The sequence below is a fragment of the Nerophis lumbriciformis genome, linkage group LG04 (assembly GCF_033978685.3).
Source record: "Nerophis lumbriciformis linkage group LG04, RoL_Nlum_v2.1, whole genome shotgun sequence".
NCBI classification, from domain to species: domain Eukaryota; kingdom Metazoa; phylum Chordata; class Actinopteri; order Syngnathiformes; family Syngnathidae; genus Nerophis; species Nerophis lumbriciformis.
Genome location: NC_084551.2, coordinates 54,038,222 through 54,054,348, shown reverse-complemented (window position 1 = coordinate 54,054,348; position 16,127 = coordinate 54,038,222). Strand labels below are relative to the sequence as shown.

Sequence of the window (16,127 nt, the reverse complement as noted above, 5' to 3'; positions counted from 1 at the left end):
TAAGACTTACCTTTAAATATGTTCACAGGACAAAATGAGTGAGTTTAAATTTGGCTTAAAAGTAAAATGCTGTAGTTTAGTTTCAAATTGTGATCCTTATATGTTTATAAGTCCTGTTTTTAGTCACAACTTTTTCCCTCGTACACACAGTTGTGTTGACATTTTTTACTTTAAACTTTTACATACATTTTCCATACATCACACACTCAAGAGATCAATAAAAATATCTGAAATAAATACAGTTGTTTCTCAACTTACGAGCTCTATTTGTTCTAGGACTGAGGTCGTAAACCCTCAGTTTATTTATGCATGAAAATGGTAGTTAATCAAAATATGTGTTAAAAGCACAGTTTCAGACTGTCCCCTATCAAAATATTTAAAACATTTAAAAGATGTTTGCCATAGTCTTTTTAAGGCTTGTTGGTCTAGTCGTATGATTCTCGCTTAGGGTGCGAGAGGTCCCGGGTTCAATTCCCGGACAAGCCCTCATGTTTATAAGTCCTATTTTTAATCACAACTTGTCTTTCTTGTACACACAATTGTTGTTACATTCGTGACTTATCAAACACAGTGTTACCTAAATGTATGACCACAGTTTGTTCTAGGACTGAGCTGGTAACTCTTAGTTCATCTATGTATGAACATGTCAGTGAATCTAAATATGTGTTAAAAGTGCAATAAGGTCGTCAAGTTTCATATTGTGTCCCCTATTAAAATCTCACATTTTATAAGATTTGTTGGTAAGTCTTCTTCCAGGACTTCTTAGTCTGGTCGTATCCTTCTTGCTGAGGGTGTGAGAGATGGTCTGGGTTCAAATCCCGGACAAACTCTTATGTCTTTAAGTCCTGTTTTCAGTCATTACTTTTTACTTTGTACACACATAGTCATATTTCTTTCTACCTTTGTTTGTGAACTTCATTTTTAAACTCTATTATCTTTTTTTGTGAAGGCATACACTAAAGCAGTGGTTCTTAACCTTGTTGGAGGTACAGAAACCACCCAGTTTCATATGTGCATCCACCGAACCCTTCTTTAGGGAAAAATATATCTATGTTTTTTTAATGGTGCACAAAATGAACCGTGCATGAACATCGCCTTGTTCAAAGAACAAAACCAACACAGTGCATAAACTCACAACAAATGACACACCTTACACACATTACCATGAATTGGTTAACGTGGACCCCCAAGTTGAAAAACCTATTGGGGTGTTACCATTTAGTGGTCAATTGTACAGAATATGTACTGTACTGTGTAAACTGTACTGTGTATTAGCTTCCTTTGCAGTCTGCTAGTAAAAAATTCAATCAATCAATCAAAAAACCTGCAAATCAGATGGAACATTGTTTTGGGGGTATCCATAATAGGCTGATAGGGAGAACTTTCTTTTTATACGATAAGTCGGATATGTCCTTACCTCTGTGGCGGAGTCTCCGCCGAACCCCTAGGTTTCGATCAAACCCAGGTTAAGAACCACTGCACTAAAGGGATCAATACAAATCTTTAAACATGTCCACTTCAATACTACAAGTTGGTTCCACCAAGACTTGAACTTGGATCACTGGATTCAAAGTCCAGAGTGCTAACCATTACACCATGGAACCTGTATGTAACCCCAAGTATAAAAAGTGATCAAACAGTGCACAGTACTTGATTTGATTTGATAGATTCTCATTGACACCTTGAGTGTAAGTTGCCAGGAAAATGGAGGGAAACGTTTAAATCAAGTCTAAAGTAAATAAAAAGACAAGACTTGTGACTGTGTGTACGAGGGGAAAAGTCATGACTGAAAACAAGAATTATGATTTTAACCAAAAGGACCAACAAACCCTGCAACGTGATTACCCAACAAATTTCATAAAATTTGAAATTTTGTTACACTTTAAACCAAAATATAATTTCACTATCATTTTCGTGAATAAAAGAAATAAGGGTTTTTACAAGATCAGTCCTAGAAGAAATAGAGCTTTTAAATTAAGAAACTAGAAGAAATTTAATTTTGTAGATTTTCATCAATCCTTTGATTGGAAAAGTGAAATAAAAGTTCAAAACCAAGTCTAAAGTCACAAAAGTAACAACAAGTGTGTGTACGAGGGACAGATCCATGATTGAAAACAGGACTTATGAACATATAGGGGACACAATCTGAAACTGGGTTAAAATTATGCACTTTTCACCCAAATTTAGATTCACTGCCTTTGTCATGCATGAATTAATCAAAGGGCATTGAAAATTTGGGTTAAAAGTGTGACAACATTTCAAATGTTGTCCCCTATTAAATCTTACACTCAAGGTGTCAATGACAATCTATCAAATCAAATCAAGTACTGTGTACTGTAGGACCATAGCACTCTGGACTCTGAATCCAGTGATCCAAGTTCAAATCTTGGTGGAACCAACTTGTAACTTTAGAGTGTTCAGTATGACTTCCATTTGGATATTTTTATTTACATGAAAAAAGGAGTGAATCTAAATTAGACTCAAAAGTAAAATGTTGTAGTCCAGTTTCAAATTGTGCTACTTATATGTTTATAAGTCCTATTTTTAATTACAACTTTTTACCTCGTACACACAGTTGTGTTGACATTTGAGATTGTGTCGTCTATTAATAGGTTAAAAAAAATGAATATATTTGCCACATTAATTTTCAGCGCTTGTTGGTCTCGTTGTATGATTCTCGCTTTGGGTGTGAGAGTCCCTGAGTTCAATTCCCAGACAGGCCTTTATTTTTATAAATCCTATTTTCAATCATAACATTCTTCCTCTCACACACAGTTGTTGTTACATTCATAACTTTAGGCCTGATTTTGACCATTTTTTGAGAAATTACAGACCAGCTCTTGAGTCTTTAAGTCCTGTTTTCAATCATAACCTTTTCCCTTGTACACAAAATTGTCTTAACTTGTGTGACTTTATATTGGATATAAAAAATGTAACTACATTTTCCATACAGCACACATTCAAGAGATCAATAAAAATATGTGAAATAAATACAGTTGTGTCTCAACTTACGAGCTCTATTTGTTCTAGGACTGAGGTCGTAAACCCTCAGTTTATTTATGCATGAAAATGGTAGTCAATCAAAATATGTGTTAAAAGCGCAGTTTCAAATAGTGTTGCCTATTAAAAGTTTAAAAACATGTTTTAAAGATGTTTGCCACATTAACTTTCAGGGCTTGTTGGTCTAGTGGTATGAATTTTCGCTTCAGGTGTGAGAGGTCCTGGGTGCAATTCCCGATAAGCCCTTATGTTTATAAGTCCTATTTTCAATCATCACTTGTTTGTGACTTTTGTGACTTTAGATTTGATTTTGATCATTGATGAAGATATCACACACTAAAGGGATCAATAAAATATATATCAAAACAAATGCCTATACCTAATATCAAGACCACAGTTTGTTCTAGGACTGAGCTGGTAACCCTTAGTTCATCTATGTATGAACATGTCAGTGAATCTAAATATGTGTTAAAAGTGCAATAAGGTAATCAAGTTTCAGATTGTGTCCCCTATTAAAATCTCACATTTCATGAGACTGGTTGGAAATTCTTATTCCAGTGCTTGTTGATCTATCTCACTGATTCATTGATTCATTGATTGAATCATTGATTCATTTGACCATGAATTGAATAACGTAGACTTCAACAAGTTGAAAAACGTATTCAGGTGTTACCATTTAGTGGTCAATTGCACGGAATATGTACTGTACTGTGCAATCTACTAATAAAAGTCTCAATCAATCAATCAAATCAATCCTAGACAAGCTCTTATGTATTTAAGTCCTGTTTTCAGTCATTACTTTTTACCTCGTACACACATAGTCATATTTATTCATACTGTTGACCTATAAATTGGTTTTAAACTTGTACCTTCTTTTTTCTGACAGCACACACTCAAGGTGTCAATGACAATCTATCAAATGAAATCAAGTACTGTGTACTGTAGGATCATATTGTTTTACATGTACATTTACAGGTTCCATGGTGTAATGGTTAGCACTCTGGACTCTGAATCCAGTGATCCAAGTTCAAGTCTTGGTGGAACCAACTTGTAGTATTAGAGTGGTTAGTTATCTGTAAGTCTTCCATTAGAATATTTTTTTTACATTAAAAAAGGGAGTGAATCTAAATTAGACCCAAAAGTAAAACGTCGTAGTCCAATTTCAAATTGTGCTCTTTAGATGTTTATAAGTCCTGTTTTTAGTCACAACTTTTTCCCTCGTACTCACACTTGTGACTTTAAACTTGATTTTAAACTTTTACAACAATTTTCCATACAGCACACACTCAAGGGAACAATGAAAATCTCTGAAATTCAATACAGTTGTGTCTCAACTTACGAGCTCTATTTGTTCTAGGACTGAGGTCGTAAACCCTCAGTTTATTTATGCATGAAAATGGTAGTCAATCAAAATATGTGTTAAAAGCACAGTTTCAGATTGTGTCCCCTTTAAATGTGTTTTTTTTTAAAGTTATTGCCACATAAACTTTCAGGGCTTGTTGGTCTAGTCGTATGATTCTCGCTTTGGGTGCGAGAGGTCCCGGGTTCAATTCCCGGACAAGCCCTTATGTTTAAGTCCTATTTTCATACACACAGTTGTTGTTATATTTGTGACATTAGACTTGATTTTGATACATTTTTCAGACATCACACACTCAAGTAATCAATAAAAATATATCAAATCAAATACAGTGTTACCTAAATATATGACCACAGTTTGTTCTAGGACTGAGCTGGTAACTCTTAGTTCATCTATGTATGAACATGTCAGTGAATCTAAATATGTGTTAAAAGTGCAAAAAAGTAACCCAGTTTCAGATTGTGTCCCCTATTAAAATCTCACATTTCATGAGACTGGTTAAAAAGTGATATTCCAAAGCTTGTTGACCGAGCTCATCATATGATTCTCGCTTAGGGTGTGAGAGACCCTGGGGGCAAATCCTAAACAAACTCTATGTCTTTAAGTCCTGTTTTCAGTCATTACTTTTAACCTCGTACTCACATAGTTTCATTTATTTCTACTTTTGACTCTAAAGTTGATTATAAACTTTGATCTCCTTATTTCCAGACATCACACACTCAAGGGATCAATGACAATCTATCAAATGAAATCAAGTACTGTGTACTGTAGGATCACATTGTTTTACATGTACATTTACAGGTTCCATGGTGTAATGGTTAGCACTCTGGACTCTGAATCCAGTGATCCAAGTTCAAGTCTTGGTGGAACCTTCTTGTCACATTAGAGTGATCAGTAAGACTTACCTTTAAATATGTTCACAGGACAAAATGAGTCAGTCTAAATTTGGCTTAAAAGTACAATGTTGTAGTTTAGTTTCAAATTGTGTTCCTTATATGTTTATAAGTCCTGTTTTTAGTCACAACTTGTTCCCTTGTACACAGTTGTGTTGACATTTGTGACTTTAAACTTTTACATACATTTTCATACATCACACACTCAAGAGATCAATAAAAATATGTGAAATAAATACAGTTGTGTCTCAACTTACGAGCTCTATTTGTTCTAGGACTGAGGTCGTAAACCCTCAGTTTATTTATGCATGAAAATGGTAGTCAATCAAAACATGTGTTAAAAGCACAGTTTCAGATTGTGTCCCCTATTTAAATTTAAAACATTTAAAAGATGTTTGCCATATACTTTTTAAGGCTTGTTGGTCTAGTCGTATGATTTTCGCTTAGGGTGCGAGAGGTCCCGGGTTCGATTCCCGGACAAGCCCTCATGTTTATAAGTCCTATTTTTAATCACAACTTGTCTTTCTTGTACACACAATTGTTGTTACATTCGTGACTTATCAAATACAGTGTTACCTAAATGTATGACCACAGTTTGTTCTAGGACTGAGCTGGTAACTCTTAGTTCATCTATGTATGAACATGTCAGTGAATCTAAATATGTGTTAAAAGTGCAATAAGGTCGTCAAGTTTCATATTGTGTCCCCTATTAAAATCTCACATTTTATAAGATTTGTTGGTAAGTCTTCTTCCAGGACTTCTTAGTCTGGTCGTATCCTTCTTGCTGAGGGTGTGAGAGATGGTCTGGGTTCAAATCCTGGACAAGCTCTTATGTCTTTAAGTCCTGTTTTCAGTCATTACTTTTTACTTTGTACACACATAGTCATATTTCTTTCTACTTTTGTTTGTGAACTTCATTTTTAAACTTTATTATCTTTTTTTGTGAAGGCATACACTAAAGCAGTGGTTCTTAACCTTGTTGGAGGTACAGAACCCATCCAGTTTCATATGTGCATCCACCGAACCCTTCTTTAGTGAAAAATATATCTATGTTTTTTTAATGGTGCACAAAATGAAGCGTGCATGAACATCACCTTGTTCAAAGAACAAAACCAACACAGTGCATAAACTCACAACAAATGACACACCTTACACACATTACCATGAATTGGTTAACGTGGACCCCCAAGTTGAAAAACCTATTGGGGTGTTACCATTTAGTGGTCAATTGTACAGAATATGTACTGTACTGTGTAAACTGTACTGTGTATTAGCTTCCTTTGCAATCTGCTAGTAAAAGTGTCAATCAATCAATCAAAAAACCTGCAAATCAGATGGAACATTGTTTGGGGGTATCCATAATACGCTGATAGGGAGAACTTTCTTTTTATACGATAAGTCGGATATGTCCTTACCTCTGTGGCGGAGTCTCCGCCGAACCCCTAGGTTTCGATCAAACCCAGGTTAAGAACCACTGCACTAAAGGGATCAATACAAATCTTTAAACATGTCCACTTCAATACTACAAGTTGGTTCCACCAAGACTTGAACTTGAATCACTGGATTCAAAGTCCAGAGTGCTAACCATTACACCATGGAACCTGTATGTAACCCCAAGTATAAAAAGTGATCAAACAGTACACAGTACTTGATTTGATTTGATACATTCTCATTGACACCTTGAGTGTAAGTTGTCAGGAAAATGGAGGGAAACGTTTAAATCAAGTGTAATGTAAATAAAAAGACAAGACTTGTGACTGTGTGTACGAGGGGAAAAGTCATGACTGAAAACAAGAATTATGATTTTAACCAAAAGGACCAACAAACCCTGCAACGTGATTACCCAACAAATGTCATAAAATTTGAAATTGTGTTACACTTTAAACCAAAATATAATTTCACTACCATTTTCGTGAATAAAAGAAATAAGGGTTTTTACAAGATCAGTCCTAGAAGAAATAGAGCTTTTAAATTAAGAAACTAGAAGAAATTTAATTTTGTAGATTTTCATTAATCCCTTGATTGGAAAAGTGAAATAAAAGTTCAAAACCAAGTCTAAAGTCACAAAAGTAACAACAAGTGTGTGTACGAGGGACAGATCCATGATTGAAAACAGGACTTATGAACATATAGGGGACACAATCTGAAACTGGGTTAAAATTATGCACTTTTCACCCAAATTTAGATTCACTGCCTTTGTCATGCATGAATTAATCAAAGGGCATTGAAAATTTGGGTTAAAAGTGTGACAACATTTCAGATTTTGTCCCCTATTAAATCTTACACTCAAGGTGTCAATGACAATCTATCAAATCAAATCAAGTACTGTGTACTGTAGGACCATAGCACTCTGGACTCTGAATCCAGTGATCCAAGTTCAAATCTTGGTGGAACCAACTTGTAACTTTAGAGTGTTCAGTATGACTTCCATTTGGATATTTTTATTTACATGAAAAAAGGAGTGAATCTAAATTAGACTCAAAAGTAAAATGTTGTAGTCCAGTTTCAAATTGTGCTACTTATATGTTTATAAGTCCTATTTTTAATTACAACTTTTTACCTCGTACACACAGTTGTGTTGACATTTGAGATTGTGTCGTCTATTAATAGGTTAAAAAAAATGAATATATTTGCCACATTAATTTTCAGCGCTTGTTGGTCTCGTTGTATGATTCTCGCAATGGGTGTGAGAGTCCCTGAGTTCAATTCCCAGACAGGCCTTTATTTTTATAAATCCTATTTTCAATCATAACATTCTTCCTCTCACACACAGTTGTTGTTACATTCATAACTTTAGGCCTGATTTTGACAATTTTTTGAGAAATTACACAATAAAGGGATCAATACAAATCTATCATACCAAACACAGTGTTACCTAAATGTATGACCACAGTTTGTTCTAGGACTGAGCTGGTAACTCTTAGTTCATCTATGTATGAACATGTCAGTGAATCTAAATATGTGTTAAAAGTGCAATAAGGTAACCCAGTTTCAGATTATGTGCCGTAATAAAATCTCACATTCCTTGAGATTTGTTGGGATATCTTGATCCAGGGATTGTTGATGTTGTCTTTGGAGTTTCCCTTAGGATGTGAGAGGCCCTAAGTTCAAATCCTGGACCAGCTCTTGAGTCTTTAAGTCCTGTTTTCAATCATAACCTTTTCCCTTGTACACAAAATTGTCTTAACTTGTGTGACTTTATATTGGATATAAAAAATGTAACTACATTTTCCATACAGCACACATTCAAGAGATCAATAAAAATATGTGAAATAAATACAGTTGTGTCTCAACTTACGAGCTCTATTTGTTCTAGGACTGAGGTCGTAAACCCTCAGTTTATTTATGCATGAAAATGGTAGTCAATCAAAATATGTGTTAAAAGCGCAGTTTCAAATAGTGTTGCCTATTAAAAGTTTAAAAACATGTTTTAAAGATGTTTGCCACATTAACTTTCAGGGCTTGTTGGTCTAGTGGTATGAATTTTCGCTTCAGGTGTGAGAGGTCCTGGGTGCAATTCCCGATAAGCCCTTATGTTTATAAGTCCTATTTTCAATCATCACTTGTTTGTGACTTTTGTGACTTTAGATTTGATTTTGATCATTGATGAAGATATCACACACTAAAGGGATCAATAAAATATATATCAAAACAAATGCCTATACCTAATATCAAGACCACAGTTTGTTCTAGGACTGAGCTGGTAACCCTTAGTTCATCTATGTATGAACATGTCAGTGAATCTAAATATGTGTTAAAAGTGCAATAAGGTAATCAAGTTTCAGATTGTGTCCCCTATTAAAATCTCACATTTCATGAGACTGGTTGGAAATTCTTATTCCAGTGCTTGTTGATCTATCTCACTGATTCATTGATTCATTGATTGAATCATTGATTCATTTGACCATGAATTGAATAACGTAGACTTCAACAAGTTGAAAAACGTATTAAGGTGTTACCATTTAGTGGTCAATTGCACGGAATATGTACTGTACTGTGCAATCTACTAATAAAAGTCTCAATCAATCAATCAAATCAATCCTAGACAAGCTCTTATGTATTTAAGTCCTGTTTTCAGTCATTACTTTTTACCTCGTACACACATAGTCATATTTATTCATACTGTTGACCTATAAATTGGTTTTAAACTTGTACCTTCTTTTTTCTGACAGCACACACTCAAGGTGTCAATGACAATCTATCAAATGAAATCAAGTACTGTGTACTGTAGGATCATATTGTTTTACATGTACATTTACAGGTTCCATGGTGTAATGGTTAGCACTCTGGACTCTGAATCCAGTGATCCAAGTTCAAGTCTTGGTGGAACCAACTTGTAGTATTAGAGTGGTTAGTTATCTGTAAGTCTTCCATTAGAATATTTTTTTTACATTAAAAAAGGGAGTGAATCTAAATTAGACCCAAAAGTAAAACGTCGTAGTCCAATTTCAAATTGTGCTCTTTAGATGTTTATAAGTCCTGTTTTTAGTCACAACTTTTTCCCTCGTACTCACACTTGTGACTTTAAACTTGATTTTAAACTTTTACAACAATTTTCCATACAGCACACACTCAAGGGAACAATGAAAATCTCTGAAATTCAATACAGTTGTGTCTCAACTTACGAGCTCTATTTGTTCTAGGACTGAGGTCGTAAACCCTCTGTTTATTTATGCATGAAAATGGTAGTCAATCAAAATATGTGTTAAAAGCACAGTTTCAGATTGTGTCCCCTATTAAATGTGTTTTTTTTAAGATAATTGCCACGTAAACTTTGAGGGCTTGTTGGTCTAGTCGTATGATTCTCGCTTAGGGTGCGAGAGGTCCCGGGTTCAATTCCCGGACAAGCCCTTATGTTTAAGTCCTATTTTCATACACACAGTTGTTGTTATATTTGTGAAATTAGACTTGATTTTGATACATTTTTCAGACATCACACACTCAAGTAATCAATAAAAATTTATCAAATCAAATACAGTGTTACCTAAATGTATGACCACAGTTTGTTCTAGGACTGAGCTGGTAACTCTTAGTTCATCTATGTATGAACATGTCAGTGAATCTAAATATGTGTTCAAAGTGCAAAAAAGTAACCCAGTTTCAGATTGTGTCCCTTATTAAAATCTCACATTTCATGAGACTGGTTAAAAAGTGATATTCCAAAGCTTGTTGACCGAGCTCATCATATGATTCTCGCTTAGGGTGTGAGAGACCCTGGGGGCAAATCCTAAACAAACTCATATGTCTTTAAGTCCTGTTTTCAGTCATTACTTTTAACCTCGTACTCACATAGTTTCATTTATTTCTACTTTTGACTCTAAAGTTGATTATAAACTTTGATCTCCTTATTTCCAGACATCACACACTCAAGGGATCAATGACAATCTATCAAATGAAATCAAGTACTGTGTACTGTAGGATCACATTGTTTTACATGTACATTTACAGGTTCCATGGTGTAATGGTTAGCACTCTGGGCTCTGAATCCAGTGATCCAAGTTCAAGTCTTGGTAGAACCTTCTTGTCACATTAGAGTGATCAGTAAGACTTCCCTTTAAATATGTTCAGAGGACAAAATTAGTCAGTCTAAATTTGGCTTAAAAGTACAATGTTGTAGTTTAGTCTTTCTTGTACACACAATTGTTGTTACATTCGTGACGTATCAGTAACAATGATACCTAAATGTATGACCACAGTTTGTTCTAGTACTGAGCTGGTAACTCTTAGTTCATCTATGTATGAACATGTCAGTGAATCTAAATATGTGTTAAAAGTGCAATAAGGTCGTCTAGTTTCATATTGTGTCCCCTATTAAAATCTCACATTTTATAAGATTTGTTGGTAAGTCTTCTTCCAGGACTTCTTAGTCTGGTCATATCCTTCTTGCTCAGGGTGTGAGAGATGGTCTGGGTTCAAAACCTGGACAAGCTCTTATGTCTTTAAGTCCTGTTTTCAGTCAATACTTTTTAATTCGTACACACATAGTCATATTTCTTTCTACTTTTGTTTGTGAACTTCATTTTTAAACTTTATTATCTTTTTTTTGTGAAGGCATACACTAAAGCAGTGGTTCTTAACCTTGTTGGAGGTACAGAACCCCACCAGTCTCATATGTGCATCCACCGAACCCTTCTTTAGTGAAAAATATATCTATGTTTTTTTAATGGTGCACAAAATGAAGTGTGCATGAACATCACCTTGTTCAAAGAACAAAACCAACACAGTGCATAAACTCACAACAAATGACACACCTTACACACATTATCCTGAATTGATTAACGTGGACCCCCAAGTTGAAAAACTTATTGGGGTGTTACCATTTAGTGGTCAATTGTACAGAATATGTACTGTACTGTGTAAACTGTACTGTGTATTAGCTTCCTTTGCAATCTGCTAGTAAAAGTTTCAATCAATCAATCAAAAAACCTACAAATCAGATGGAACATTGTTTGGGGGTATCCATAATAGGCTGATAGGGAGAACTTTCTTTTTATACGATAAGTCGGATGTTTCCTTACCCCTGAGGCCGACTCACCGAACCCCTAGGTTTCGATCAAACCCAGGTTAAGAACCACTGCACTAAAGGGATCAATACAAATCTTTAAAAATGTCCACTTCAATACTACAAGTTGGTTCCACCAAGACTTGAACTTGGATCACTGGATTCAAAGTCCAGAGTGCTAACCATTACACCATGGAACCTCTTCAGACCCTTGTTTAAAAAGTGATCAAACAGTAAACAGTACTTGATTGGATTTAATAGATTCTCATTGACACCAGTGAGTGTAAGTTGTCAGGAAAATGGAGGGAAACGTTTAAATTAAGTATAAAGTAAATAAAAAGACAAGACATGTGACTGTGTGTACGAGGGGAAAAGTCATGACTGAAAACAAGAATTATAATTTTAACCAAAAGGACCAACAAACCCTGCAACATGATTACCCAACAAATGTCATACAATTTGAAATTGTGTTACACTTTAAACCAAATATAATTTCACTACCATTTTCGTGAATAAAAGAAATAATGTTTTTTACAAGATCATTCCTAGAACAAATAGAGCTCCTAAATTAAGAAACTAGAATACATTTGATTTTGTAGATTTTCATTGATCCCTTGATTATGTGCCCTCTGGAAAAGTGAAATAAAAGTTCAAAACCAAGTCTAAAGTCACAAAAGTAACAACAGGTGTGTGTACGAGGGACAGATCCATGATTGAAAACAGGACTTATGAACATATAGGGGACACAATCTGAAACTGGGTTAAAACTTTGCACTTCTTAACCCAAATTTAGATCCACTGCCTTTTTCATGCATGAATTAATCAAAGGGCATTGAAAATCTTGGTTAAAAGTGTGACAACATTTCAGATTGTGTCCCCTATTAAAATCTTACACTCAAGGTGTCAATGACAATCTATCAAATCAAATCAAGTACTGTGTACTGTAGGACCATTTGGTTTTATACATGTATATACAGGTTCCATGGTGTAATGGTTAGCACTCTGGACTCTGAATCCAGTGATCCAAGTTCAAGTCTTGGTGGAACCTTCTTGTAACAGAGTTTTCAGTATGACTTCCATTTGGGTATTTTTATTTACATGAAAAAAGGAGTGAATCTAAATTAGACTCAAAAGTAAAATGTTGTAGTCCAGTTTCAAATTGTGCTACTTATATGTTTATAAATCGTGTTTTTAATTACAACTTTTTACCTCGTACACACAGTGTCGTCGTCTATTAATAGGTTAAAAAAATGAATATATTTGCCACATTAATTTTCAGGGCTTGTTGGTCTCGTTGTATGATTCTCGCTTTGGGTGTGAGAGTCCCTGAGTTCAATTCCCAGACAGGCCTTTATTTTTATAAATCCTATTTTCAATCATAACATTCCTCCTCATACACACAGTTGTTGTTACATTCATAACTTTAGGCCTGATTTTGACCATTTTTTGAGAAATTACACAATAAAGGGATCAATACAAATCTATCGAATCAGTAACAGTGTTACCTGAATGTATGACCACAGTTTGTTCTAGGACTGAGCTGATAACTCTTAGTTCATCTATGTATGAACATGTCAGTGAATCTAAATATGTGTTAAAAGTGCAACAATTTAACCCAGTTTCAGACTATGTGCCGTAATAAAATCTCACATTTCTTGAGATTTGTTGGGATATCTTGATCCAGGGATTGTTGGTGTTGTCTTTTGAGTTTCCCTTAGGATGTGAGAGGCCCTGGGTTCAAATCCTGGACCAACTCTTGAGTCTTTCAGTCCTGTTTTCAGTCATAACCTTTTCCCTTGCACACAAAGTTGTCTTCACATGTGTGACTTTATATTTGTATTTCTAAATATGTGTTAAAAGTGCAATAAGGTAACCCAGTTTCAGATCGTGTCCCCTATTAAAATCTCACATTTCATGAGACTGGTTGGAAAATCTTATTCCAAGGCTTGTTGATCTCTCTCATTGTCATTCTCGCTGAGGGCGTGAGAGACCCTGGGTTCAATCCTAGACAAACTCTTATGTCTTTAAGTCCTGTTTCCAGGCATTACTTTTTACCTCGTACACACATAGTCATATTTCTTTCTACTTTTGACCTAAAACTTGGTTTTAAAATTGTATCTTCTTTTTTCACACACTCAAGGGATCAATGACAATCTATCAAATGTAATCAAGTACTGTGTACTGTAGGATCACATTGTTTTACATGTACATTTACAGGTTCCATGGTGTAGTGGTTAGCACTCTGGACTTTGAATCCAGTGATCCAAGTTCAAGTCTTGGTGGAACCTTCTTGTCACATTAGAGTGATCAGTAAGACTTACCTTTAAATATGTTCACAGGACAAAATGAGTGAGTTTAAATTTGGCTTAAAAGTAAAATGCTGTAGTTTAGATTCAAATTGTGATCCTTATATGTTCATAAGTCCTGTTTTTAGTCACAACTTTTTCCCTCGTACACACAGTTGTGTTGACATTTTTTACTTTAAACTTTTACATACATTTTCCATACATCACACACTCAAGAGATCAATAAAAATATCTGAAATAAATACAGTTGTGTCTCAACTTACGAGCTCTATTTGTTCTAGGACTGAGGTCGTAAACCCTCAGTTTATTTATGCATGAAAATGGTAGTTAATCAAAATATGTGTTAAAAGCACAGTTTCAGACTGTCCCGTATCAAAAGATTTAAAACATTTAAAAGATGTTTGCCATTGTCTTTTTAAGGCTTGTTGGTCTAGTCGTATGATTCTCGCTTAGGGTGCGAGAGGTCCCGGGTTCGATTCCCGGACAAGCCCTCATGTTTGTAAGTTTTTAATCACAACTTGTCTTTCTTGTACACACAATTGTTGTTACATTCGTGACTTATCAAACACAGTGTTACCTAAATGTATGACCACAGTTTGTTCTAGGACTGAGCTGGTAACTCTTAGTTCATCTATGTATGAACATGTCAGTGAATCTAAATATGTGTTAAAAGTGCAATAAGGTCGTCAAGTTTCATATTGTGTCCCCTATTAAAATCTCACATTTTATAAGATTTGTTGGTAAGTCTTCTTCCAGGACTTCTTAGTCTGGTCGTATCCTTCTTGCTGAGGGTGTGAGAGATGGTCTGGGTTCAAATCCCGGACAAGCTCTTATGTCTTTAAGTCCTGTTTTCAGTCATTACTTTTTACTTTGTACACACATAGTCATATTTCTTTCTACTTTTGTTTGTGAACTTCATTTTTAAACTCTATTATCTTTTTTTGTGAAGGCATACACTAAAGCAGTGGTTCTTAACCTTGTTGGAGGTACAGAAACCATCCAGTTTCATATGTGCATCCACCGAACCCTTCTTTAGGGAAAAATATATCTATGTTTTTTTAATGGTGCACAAAATGAACCGTGCATGAACATCGCCTTGTTCAAAGAACAAAACCAACACAGTGCATAAACTCACAACAAATGACACACCTTACACACATTACCATGAATTGGTTAACGTGGACCCCCAAGTTGAAAAACCTATTGGGGTGTTACCATTTAGTGGTCAATTGTACAGAATATGTACTGTACTGTGTAAACTGTACTGTGTATTAGCTTCCTTTGCAATCTGCTAGTAAAAGTTTCAATCAATCAATCAAAAAACCTGCAAATCAGATGGAACATGGTTTGGGGGTATCCATAATACGCTGATAGGGAGAACTTTCTTTTTATACGATAAGTCGGATATGTCCTTACCTCTGTGGCGGAGTCTCCGCCGAACCCCTAGGTTTCGATCAAACCCAGGTTAAGAACCACTGCACTAAAGGGATCAATACAAATCTTTAAACATGTCCACTTCAATACTACAAGTTGGTTCCACCAAGACTTGAACTTGGATCACTGGATTCAAAGTCCAGAGTGCTAACCATTACACCATGGAACCTGTATGTAACCCCAAGTATAAAAAGTGATCAAACAGTACACAGTACTTGATTTGATTTGATAGATTCTCATTGACACCTTGAGTGTAAGTTGCCAGGAAAATGGATGGAAACGTTTAAATCAAGTCTAAAGTAAATAAAAAGACAAGACTTGTGACTGTGTGTACGAGGGGAAAAGTCATGACTGAAAACAAGAATTATGATTTTAACCAAAAGGACCAACAAACCCTGCAACGTGATTACCCAACAAATGTCATAAAATTTGAAATTGTGTTACACTTTAAACCAAAATATAATTTCACTACCATTTTCGTGAATAAAAGAAATAAGGGTTTTTACAAGATCAGTCCTAGAAGAAATAGAGCTTTTAAATTAAGAAACTAGAAGAAATTTAATTTTGTAGATTTTCATTAATCCCTTGATTGGAAAAGTGAAATAAAAGTTCAAAACCAAGTCTAAAGTCAC

The 16,127-nt window shown here is 35.0% G+C and overlaps 15 non-coding genes across 15 annotated transcripts; 11 read left to right on the top strand and 4 right to left on the bottom strand.

Annotated features, from left to right (window-relative positions):
• The first annotated feature begins 414 nt into the window (after positions 1 to 414).
• Positions 415 to 486, top strand: trnap-agg (transfer RNA proline (anticodon AGG)). The gene has a single exon. It is a non-coding gene; the product is annotated as a tRNA-Pro (tRNA).
• A 1,046-nt stretch (positions 487 to 1,532) lies between these two features.
• On the bottom strand, positions 1,533 to 1,604 carry trnaq-uug (transfer RNA glutamine (anticodon UUG)). Its single transcript has one exon. It is a non-coding gene; the product is annotated as a tRNA-Gln (tRNA).
• A 2,370-nt stretch (positions 1,605 to 3,974) lies between these two features.
• On the top strand, positions 3,975 to 4,046 carry trnaq-cug (transfer RNA glutamine (anticodon CUG)). Its single transcript has one exon. It is a non-coding gene; the product is annotated as a tRNA-Gln (tRNA).
• A 447-nt stretch (positions 4,047 to 4,493) lies between these two features.
• Positions 4,494 to 4,565, top strand: trnap-ugg (transfer RNA proline (anticodon UGG)). Its single transcript has one exon. It is a non-coding gene; the product is annotated as a tRNA-Pro (tRNA).
• Positions 4,566 to 5,160: 595 nt separating this feature from the next.
• On the top strand, positions 5,161 to 5,232 carry trnaq-cug (transfer RNA glutamine (anticodon CUG)). The gene has a single exon. It is a non-coding gene; the product is annotated as a tRNA-Gln (tRNA).
• Positions 5,233 to 5,666: 434 nt separating this feature from the next.
• Positions 5,667 to 5,738, top strand: trnap-agg (transfer RNA proline (anticodon AGG)). Its single transcript has one exon. It is a non-coding gene; the product is annotated as a tRNA-Pro (tRNA).
• A 1,045-nt stretch (positions 5,739 to 6,783) lies between these two features.
• Positions 6,784 to 6,855, bottom strand: trnaq-uug (transfer RNA glutamine (anticodon UUG)). Its single transcript has one exon. It is a non-coding gene; the product is annotated as a tRNA-Gln (tRNA).
• A 2,658-nt stretch (positions 6,856 to 9,513) lies between these two features.
• On the top strand, positions 9,514 to 9,585 carry trnaq-cug (transfer RNA glutamine (anticodon CUG)). The gene has a single exon. It is a non-coding gene; the product is annotated as a tRNA-Gln (tRNA).
• Positions 9,586 to 10,032: 447 nt separating this feature from the next.
• trnap-agg (transfer RNA proline (anticodon AGG)) lies at positions 10,033 to 10,104 on the top strand. The gene has a single exon. It is a non-coding gene; the product is annotated as a tRNA-Pro (tRNA).
• A 596-nt stretch (positions 10,105 to 10,700) lies between these two features.
• trnaq-cug (transfer RNA glutamine (anticodon CUG)) lies at positions 10,701 to 10,772 on the top strand. The gene has a single exon. It is a non-coding gene; the product is annotated as a tRNA-Gln (tRNA).
• A 1,111-nt stretch (positions 10,773 to 11,883) lies between these two features.
• trnaq-uug (transfer RNA glutamine (anticodon UUG)) lies at positions 11,884 to 11,955 on the bottom strand. The gene has a single exon. It is a non-coding gene; the product is annotated as a tRNA-Gln (tRNA).
• A 776-nt stretch (positions 11,956 to 12,731) lies between these two features.
• On the top strand, positions 12,732 to 12,803 carry trnaq-cug (transfer RNA glutamine (anticodon CUG)). The gene has a single exon. It is a non-coding gene; the product is annotated as a tRNA-Gln (tRNA).
• A 1,168-nt stretch (positions 12,804 to 13,971) lies between these two features.
• Positions 13,972 to 14,043, top strand: trnaq-uug (transfer RNA glutamine (anticodon UUG)). Its single transcript has one exon. It is a non-coding gene; the product is annotated as a tRNA-Gln (tRNA).
• A 437-nt stretch (positions 14,044 to 14,480) lies between these two features.
• On the top strand, positions 14,481 to 14,552 carry trnap-agg (transfer RNA proline (anticodon AGG)). The gene has a single exon. It is a non-coding gene; the product is annotated as a tRNA-Pro (tRNA).
• Positions 14,553 to 15,592: 1,040 nt separating this feature from the next.
• trnaq-uug (transfer RNA glutamine (anticodon UUG)) lies at positions 15,593 to 15,664 on the bottom strand. Its single transcript has one exon. It is a non-coding gene; the product is annotated as a tRNA-Gln (tRNA).
• Between the last annotated feature and the right edge of the window lie 463 nt (positions 15,665 to 16,127).